Source organism: Herpailurus yagouaroundi, unplaced genomic scaffold (assembly GCF_014898765.1).
Source record: "Herpailurus yagouaroundi ecotype Mexico unplaced genomic scaffold, PumYag 215, whole genome shotgun sequence".
Lineage (NCBI taxonomy): Eukaryota > Metazoa > Chordata > Mammalia > Carnivora > Felidae > Herpailurus > Herpailurus yagouaroundi.
The window spans coordinates 6,375,299-6,384,596 of NW_024412446.1; positions in this window are offsets into that span (position 1 = coordinate 6,375,299).

Here is a 9,298-nt window from a genome sequence, read left to right on the forward strand (position 1 = left end):
GCAAATATTAATTGTACAACAACCCCATAATGTGGGTACTATTATTAATTAGACCCATCTTTCAGAGGAAGAAACTAAGACTCAAAGAAACACATTAGAATCTTAGCTAGTAACACTACATGAGAGACAGGACACATGACCTTGAACAAGATGTGAAATTAAAATTTAGATCCCACGTATATATAGCTGAGATCTTCAAAGAGCTATTCCTTCAGTGAAAGGGAAAAAAAAAAAAAAATCAACTGCCACAAGGATATGTGTCTCTTACAACCTTATCCTTAACGGAAGCCTCAAAAGATTCCAGTAGATAAAACACACCCAAAAAATGAGCTCACAACCCCAAATTACAAAACATAAGGAAAGAAGTTGTTATATATAAGAGACCATTACAAACCAAGTGATCTGATACCGGAAGTACTGGATGCAGAATACAGAATGATATGCTTTGGGGTGGCTCAGTCAGTTAAGCGTCCAACTCTTGATTTTGGCGCATGATCTCCCATTTCATGAAATCGAGCCCCACATCAAGCTCTGCACTGAAAGCACGAATTGGAATTGTCTCTCTCCCTCTCTCTGCACCCCCTTCTCGCTCTCAAAATAAATAAACAAAAAATGATTATGCTATAAAATACTGAGAAATGAAGGTATGATACCGTACTTAAAAAAAAAAAAAAAAAAGCCAAGTAAGAAGTAAAAGTCAGCCAAGCTGCCTGGGTGGCTCAGTTGGTTAAATGTCCGATTTCGGCTCAGGTCATGGTCTCAGGGTTTGTGGGTTGAGCCCTGCGTTGGACTCCGCTGACAGCTCAGAGCCTGGAACCTGTTTCAAATCCTGTGTCTCCCTCTCTCTCTCTCTCTCTCTCTCTCTGCCCTCCCCACCCCCTCCCACCCCCAGCTCGCACTCTGTCTCTGTCAAAAATGAATAAATGTTTAAAAAAAAAGAAAAGTCAACTGAACTATGACCAGGAAAATTTGAAAAATAATAAACTTACACAAATGAAGAGAGTCATTGGATGTAAAAATAGATTTGATAGGTTAAACAGTTCCAATTGAACACTGTCAAAGAAAACAAACTAAAACTTGTGAAAGATTACCCAGAATACATTAACCTAATGTACAGCAGAAACAAATCTGCACAGGAAATAATAAAAGACATTAAGAGACTCGGGGGATAGAGTGACCAAGATCGACTCTATAAAATTGGAGTCGCAAAGATAACAGAAGATAGACAAAATTAAATAGCTGAAATACTCCTAGATTTTGTCATAGTAGGGAATCATTGAATTTAGGAAACACTAGTCATAAGCAGGATAGATAGCATGTTCTAGTGGAACTGCAGGATGACAAAGTGGCCTTAAATGTAACAAAAAATTGCCTAAAAAGAATAGCATTGAAAACTCAACAGCAACAATCGAAGCTAGAAGACAACAGAATCATCCGACTAGTCAACGTTTTGAGAAGAAAGAAACGCTAACCCAGAATTACAAACTATCATTTAGTGCAAAGACATAAAAGATATTTTCGTAATAACACAAATTCAGTTTACTATGAATAGATCATTACCATCAGCAAATTCCAAAGAATGTACTTCAAGAAGAATAAGCAGCTCTCCAGTGCAAGAATGGTGATCAAACTGGCGAATGTGTGGGGAAAACTAAGCAAATGCCGACTGCATACAGCAAGAATAATGTCTAGTTGGGAGGGGAATAAAGTCAGACAGGGATTCTCTAAGCTGCAATACGCATACCCGTGGAGATAAATGAAGGCTCCAGGAGGCACACAGGCACATATATTTTTAAGGGAGTCAACTTCAATATGTTTCCGCCATCCTCATTCTCCAGGGTGTTCTCCACCTTGCCCTTCACAATCCCCATTCTGCTTCACCCAAGAAAGACATACTTCCTACACTGTAACGATTACTGTGGTGCAGTGGCCCTGTGTGTAAAACTCCTGGTTGCTAAGTAAAAGGGAAAATACGAAACTGTTTTTGTGTATAAAGCCCTCGCCTCTTTTCATCTCGCTGCTCTCAGATAACACATCAATCCTGAGAGATAGATAACCTCTTGAAAGTAAAGCAAAGAGAGCATTAGTAAGAAATATTGAGACTGGCAGAATTTTACTTCATTCAGGCAACAAATTCATACCACAGCTCTGACTGTCTTAAAATTCAGAAGTGAGCAGGTTTTTTTATGGAAACATGTATAAAATGAAGCCAGACTTTTTCTAACAGAAAATAAATCTATTTTGACTGCTTAGTTTGCCAATAAGGACTTTCCAATCAGTTCATATGGTAGTCATGTTTTCCATAATTAGAATTAGCTGGGAATCTGCAGCTACCAAGTTCTGACAAAAATATATTTGAAGCAAAAGATTAAAAAATTATCAAAAAATATTGTACAAATGTTGGCAAGAATGTGAGAAGTTGGAATCCTTGTGCATTGCTGATGGGAATGGAAAATGGTGCAGCCGCTATGGGAAAGTGTGGCGGTTCCTAAAATTAGAATTATTTTTTGATCCAGCAATCCAATTCTGAGTATATACATAAAAGAACTGAGAGCAGGAACTTAAACAGATACTTGAACACCAATATTCATAGCATTGATTCGCCATAGCCAAAAGGTGGAAACAGCCCAAATGTCCATCCAAGGATGAGTAGATAAACAAAGTGTGGTGTGTATATATACACTATGGAATGTTACTCAGACTTTAAAACGAAGGAAATGCTGACATGCGATACATAGAGGAGCCTTGAATACATCATGCTACATGAAATAAGCCAGACACCAAAGAAAAAAGTATTGTATGATTCTACTTACGTGAGGTAACTGGAAGGGTCAACCTCATAGAAGGTAAGTATACTGGGTACCAGGAGGAGGGGGGAGAGAGGGCATGAGTTTGCAATGGAGCATCAATCATCATAGGTATGGAACTTCGAAATGATGTAGCTGCCTGATGGTGATGGCTGCACAACAATGTGAATGTACTTACTGCCCCTGAACTGTACCCTTAAAATGTTTAAAATGGTAAAATTTGTGTATATCTTACCACAATTAAAAATATACGTAGATGAAGCTGTGATGTCCCAGAAATGGATGTTCAGTCATTAGATAACTTATTTTGTCTCTTTTCTAAGTCACAAAGTCAGTTTAAGGATATAAAATAAATTCATTGCAACTTTAAAGGCTCATTTCTGGACTCTCCATTCTATTTCATTGACCTATATGTCTGTCTTTATAGCCGTCGCTGGTGTCTTGATTACTGCAGCTTTGCAGTTAAGTTTTGAAATCAGGAAGTGTGAAGTCCCCCAACTTTATTCTTTTGCAAGACTATTTTGGCTCTTTCTGCATCCCTTGCATTTCCATATGAATTTTAGAATCAGCTTGTTAATTTCTGCAGCGGCCAGATGAGATTTTGATAAGCATTGCATGAATCTGTGGATCAGTTTGGGGAATTTGCCATGTACACAATATTAAATCTTTCAATCCACGAACATGAGATGTCTCTCCATTTATTTAGTTCTTTCAGTTCTTTCAAGGTTTCGTAGTTTTCAGTGTACAAGTCATGCACTTCCTTTGTTAAATGTGTTTCCAAATAGTTACTTTTGATGGAATTTTCTTAATTTCATTTTCGGATTGTTCATTGCTAATATATAAAAATACAATCAAGGGGCGCCTGGGTGGCTCAGTCGGTTGAGCGTCCAACTCTTGATTTCAGCTCAGGTCATAATCCCAGGGTTGTGGGATCGAGCCCCGTGTCGGGCTCCATGCTGAATGTGGAGGCTGCTCAGGATTTTTGCTCTCTCTCACTGTGTCTCTCTCTCTCAAAATAAATAAATAAATAAATAAATAAGTAAATAAATAAATAAATAAAACAATTGATTTTTGTATGTATATATATATTTTTAATTTTTTTAACGTTTATCTATTTTTGAGAGATAGCACAAGCAGAGGACGGGCAGAGAGAGACACACAGAATCCAAAGCAGGCTCCAGGCTCCGAGCTGTCAGCAAAGAGCCCAGTGCAGGGCTCAAACCCACAAACTGTGAGATTATAACCTGAGGCGAACTCAGCCACTTAACCGACTGAGCCACCCAGGCGCCCCTGACTTTTGTATATTGATATTTATCCCACAACCTGGCTGAACTCACTGATTAGTTCTAAGAATTTTTTTATGTATTCCCCTTAGGATTTTATAATAAAGTTTAACATCCTCTGGAAAAACATTGTAATCCAAAAATTATATCTAAAGCTTTCCTGTTTTTTATTCTCCTGAGGGCAAAACAGAATAATGAGAAGTTTCCAGTTATGTGGGGTTTTTTTTTATTTTATTTTTTATTTTTTAAAATTTACATCCAAATTAGTTAGCATATAGTGAAACAATGATTTCAGGAGTACATTCCTTAATGCCCCTTACCCATTTAGCCCATCCCCCCTCCCACGACCCCTCCGGTAACCCTGTTTGTTCTCCATATTTATGAGTCTCTTCTGTTTTGTCCCCCTCCTTGTTTTTATATTATTTTTGTTTCCCTTCCCTTATGTTCATCTGTTTTTTTTTTTTTTTTTTGAAAAAAAATGCTGGTGCCATTTAATAAGGAAAACTTTTGTTTTGTTTTTTGTTTTTTTCATTTTGGGGGGCAGGTAGTCTTGGCTATCTCTGTCCTGCCAAGAACTATTTCTTTTGAAAGATGTCAAAGTTGGGGCGCCTGGGTGGCTCAGTCGGTTAAGCGGCCGACTTTGGCTCAGGTCATGATCTCGCGGTTCGTGAGTTCGAGCCCCGCATCGGGCTCTGTGCTGATAGCTCAGAGCCTGTACCCTGTTTCAGATTCTGTGTCTCCCCCTCTCTCTGACCCTCCCCTGTTCATGCTCTGTCTCTCCCTGTCTCAAAAATAAATAAAACGTTAAAAAAAAAAAAGAAAAAGAAAGAAAGATGTCAAACCTATTAAAAAGTGGAAATAAATAGTACAGTTGACTGTTGAACAATATGGGTTTGAGCTGTGTAGGTCCACTTATCGTGGATTTATTACAAAACAATATTATTAATGTATTTTCTCTTATGATTTTTCTTAACATTTTCTTTTCTCTAGGTGTTCTATAAGAATACAGTATATAATACATAGAACATATAAAATACATGTTAATCGACTATGTTATAGGTAAGGCTTTCAGTCAAACAGCAGCCTATTAATTTGGTGGGGGGTTATAAGTTATACAGATTTTTAACTGCCTGGGGGGAGGGTGTCAGCACCCCTAACCCCTCATTGTTCAGGGGTCAACTGAATGATGAAAACCCAAGTAAGGGTGCCTAGGTGGCTCAGTCGGTTAAGCATCTGACTCTTGATTTCAGCTCAGGTCATGATCTCATGGTTTATGGACTCAAGCCCCACATCGGATTCTGCACTGACAGTGTGGAGCCTGCTTGGGATTCTCTCTCTCCCTCTCTCTGCACCCTCCCACCCCACTCACACTTTCTCTGTCTCTCAAAATAAGTAAATAAATGTTAAAAAAAAAAAAAAAGAAGAAGAAGAAGAAAGAAAGAAAACTCAAATACTCTTTGTCTAGATTCACATTTATTAATCTATACACAAATATGTGTGTGTGTGTGTATGTATATATATATATATACACACATGTATATTTATGTATACAAATATATGTACTTTTTAAAGTTTTTTGCTGAGGGGCACCTGGGTGGCTCAGTTAAACATCTGACTTTGGCTCAGGTCATGATCTTGCAGTTTGTGAGTTTGAGCCCCACGTCGGGCTCTGTCCTGACAGCTCAGAGCCTAGAGCCTGGAGCCTGCTTCGGATTCTGTGTCTCCCTCTTCTCTCTGCCCCTCCCCTGCTTGTGTTCACTCGCTCTCGCTCTCTAGCTCTCTCTCTCTCTCTCTCAAAAACAAACATTAAAAAAATTTTTTTTTAAGTTTTGCTGAAACGCCATGAAACTTCACTCCTAATGTATCTCAGAAAACAAGGCCATTATCCCAAATAACTACAATTCTGTCATACCTAAGAAATTTAACAATTGGTGTTCCACCTAATATCCGGGGCACGTTCAATTTCTCTAATTCTCCTCGAAATTTTATTTATAGCTGGTTTCTCCTCCCCCCCCCCCCCCCATTGAGGATCTAGCCCAGGATCACATCTTGAATTTGGTCATCAGGTCTTTTTAGCATCCTCTAATAGGAAAGACCTTCTGCTTTTCTCTTTCGTGGCATTTGGCATGTATGAAGGTGCAAAGCCAAATGTCACGTAGAGTGTCCCAGAAAGATCTGGATTTTGCTGGATGGGTTTCCTCATGATCAGATTCAGCTTAAGCAATTTTGGAAAGACTATTACAGAGGTGATGTGTACTTCCCGTTCCATCAAATCAGGAGGCGTAACCATTTGTCCCATTTTGGGTGATGCTAAGTTTGATCATTTGCTCAAGGTTGTCACTGCCAGGTCTCTCCGTGGTAAAAGTGCCCTTTCCCTTTGTAATTAAGAAGCAACCTATGGAAAGGTGCTTCGAGAGGCCACATCTGATTCCTCAACAAACTCATCCAGTGCCATCTACCGATGACCTTTGCCCCGATTGTTTACTCTGTTAGTATTCAGGAAGTACTGCTTTCCTAATTTTCTCATTCCTTTTACACTTGGCTTTTTCTTTCAGACCCCAAGTAGGTCCTGCCATGTAGTGAAGGACTCATCAAAATTTCTCTGAGTACATGAACATACCTTCCATGAAGGTTCTGAAACTGCCCCTAAAGGAACCTGTGGCAAACATTGTTCGTGGACCGCTGAAATCTCTCCTTCCTCAGCGCAAGACCAGACTACATTCCCAGGCCCTGGGTGGTAATGAGGGCCTATGTCAAAATTTTCTCCGGAGATGTGTGCCACTCCCAGGCCGAGGCCTTGGGACGACAGAGGTACTCCCTCCATGCTTTCTTTCTACTTACTAACTAGAACCCATGGCCACCTGGCTTTGACCATGAAGCTGCCAATGGCCGAGAGTAGGAATTCAGTAAGCTACAACCACCACAGGTCAAATCGAGGCCCAATTCCTGCTTTTTTTTTTTCCCCAATGCCTATTTTTGTAAATAAGGCTTTATTGGAACATGGCCACATTTGCTCATGTACGTATTGTCTGTAGTTGCTTTCACATAACAAGTGGCATGGCCTACAAAGCCTAAAATATTTATTGTCTGGCCACTTACACAAGTTCGCCAACCCCGGCTCTAGGATCAGTAGGCACTCGACAAGTGAGAAATGTTAACTCTGTCGTTACATGGGCCCTTTACTTCCACAATCAAATGTATTTGAAACACATCTTGAAAATAGCCTGACCCTAATATGTCCAGCTCTTTCCTTTTTTAACTGTTACACTTCTGGAAACACATGATCTAGTTACACAAACTCCAGATCTTGCTTCCAGCCCTCCCCGCACATCGGTCTACCTTGCGCATTTGGGAACAGATGAATCTTCCTAAAACATCATCCCTATCTGCCTTGTTCAAGATCTCCCACTGTCTCTCTCTATGGCCCTGACATCAAACCTGATGGGCTTTTAGCTTTCTAGACTCAGTAACCTGACCCTTCCTCCCCAAATCAAACTTAGCTCCACTCCTACCTGACAGCCAGAGCTGGGACTAGGGTGAGGTGAGTGAGACACTCCCCAAGGTGCAAAAAGAAAGTGTTTGCTGGGTACTAAGAACTCAGCCATCGGGATAGATAATACCTTAATGCAGTATCTTTTTGAAAAAATCAAAATCACAGGGAGCCTGGGTGGCTCGGTCGGTGAAGCGTCCAACTTTGGCGCAGGTCATGATCTCACGGTTCATGAGTTCGGGCTCTGTGCTGACAGCTCAGAGCCCGGAGCCTCCTTCGGATTCTGTGTCTCCCTCCCTCTCTGCCCCGCCCCCGCTTGTGCTCTCCTCTGAGTCTCAGTCTCTCTCTCTCTCTCTCTCAAAAATAAACATTAAAAAAATTAAATAAATCAAAATCAGTGCAAAAAGATCTATGAACAACAAAATAGCCAAATTTTAAACCAAGCCTTTGTGAATTGGCCTCCACCTGCTCTGCGCCTCCTCCCAAGTTCACAGGTTCTTGGACCTGAAAAGGAGGTAATCACTCCAAACAGGTGGCCGGATGCCTTCTGCCTCAGGGAAACCTACAGATCTCAAGAGATCACTCTGAATCTCTCCCCCCTCCTCCCCCCCTCCTCCGCAGCCTCCTTGCTACACCTCTGGCACCAGTAGAATCTTAGTTGGTTTTTTTTTTTAGGTTTATTTATTTTGAGAGAGACAGAGACAGCACGTGAGCAGGGGAGGGGCAGGGAAAGAGAGGGAAAGACACAGAATCCAAAGCAGGCTCCGCCCTGTCAGCACAGAGCCCAACGCGGGCCCGAACTCACAAAACTGAGCTCATCACCTGAGGCGAAACCAGAATCGGCTGCTTAACCAACTGAGCCACCCAGGCGCCCCAGAATCTTAGCTTCTGCTAAGGGACGTTTTGGTTTTGAGGCGTGAAGCCATCAGCTGACTACGGCCACAGTGGCTTACCCGGTCTCATCATTTTCCGTTAGCAGGTGACAATCTCCATGCGGCAGGACGCTTTCATATCTCGTCCCCTCAACAAGGACTCCAGCTCTGCGTCAGTAAAAGGAAGATATGGAACCCACAGCCTAGCAGCAAAGGTGCGCGGAGACATGCGCTCAGATCAACACTGGTGCGAAAGGAACAAACGTGTCACCGAGAGTGGTACAGGCAGGCTCAGAGCCGGCAGCGGTGACACCAAATAGAGGCCAGCAGGGGAGAAGGCCTTTGGCCCTTCAAATATGCCGGGCTGGGGGAAGTGTGGGTGCATTTTAAGTAGATGGGAAAGTGAACCGAGAGCGGAGAACTCTACAGTTGCCGCCGGAAGGAAAGTAGCGGGGTCCCTTCCTCGGAGCGCCTCTCCCGCTAGAATTCCACTTCCCACCACCACGGGGGCCCTGCTGGGCTAACGGTGTTTGTCTCATCACAATACGAGTGATTTTCAGAAGGTGCTGACCACTGCCACTGCTCACTCAGAAAGACAGGGTGACAGCTCAAGACACCCCCCCCTTTTTTTTTTTCTTTTTTCTTAAGCCACTCTTTGACTTACTCTTTGCTTTGGGTGAGGGAATCCGCTGATCGATGGCCGTGTCCTCCCTCCTCCCCAGACCAATCTGCCTCCTACCACTTCTCTGACCTCCCGTTTAGAGCCGCAGTGCCCCCCACTGAAGGAATTTCAAACAGAAGACAGCAGCTGCACGGAGATTTTTTTTTTTTTTTTTTTTTTTTTTT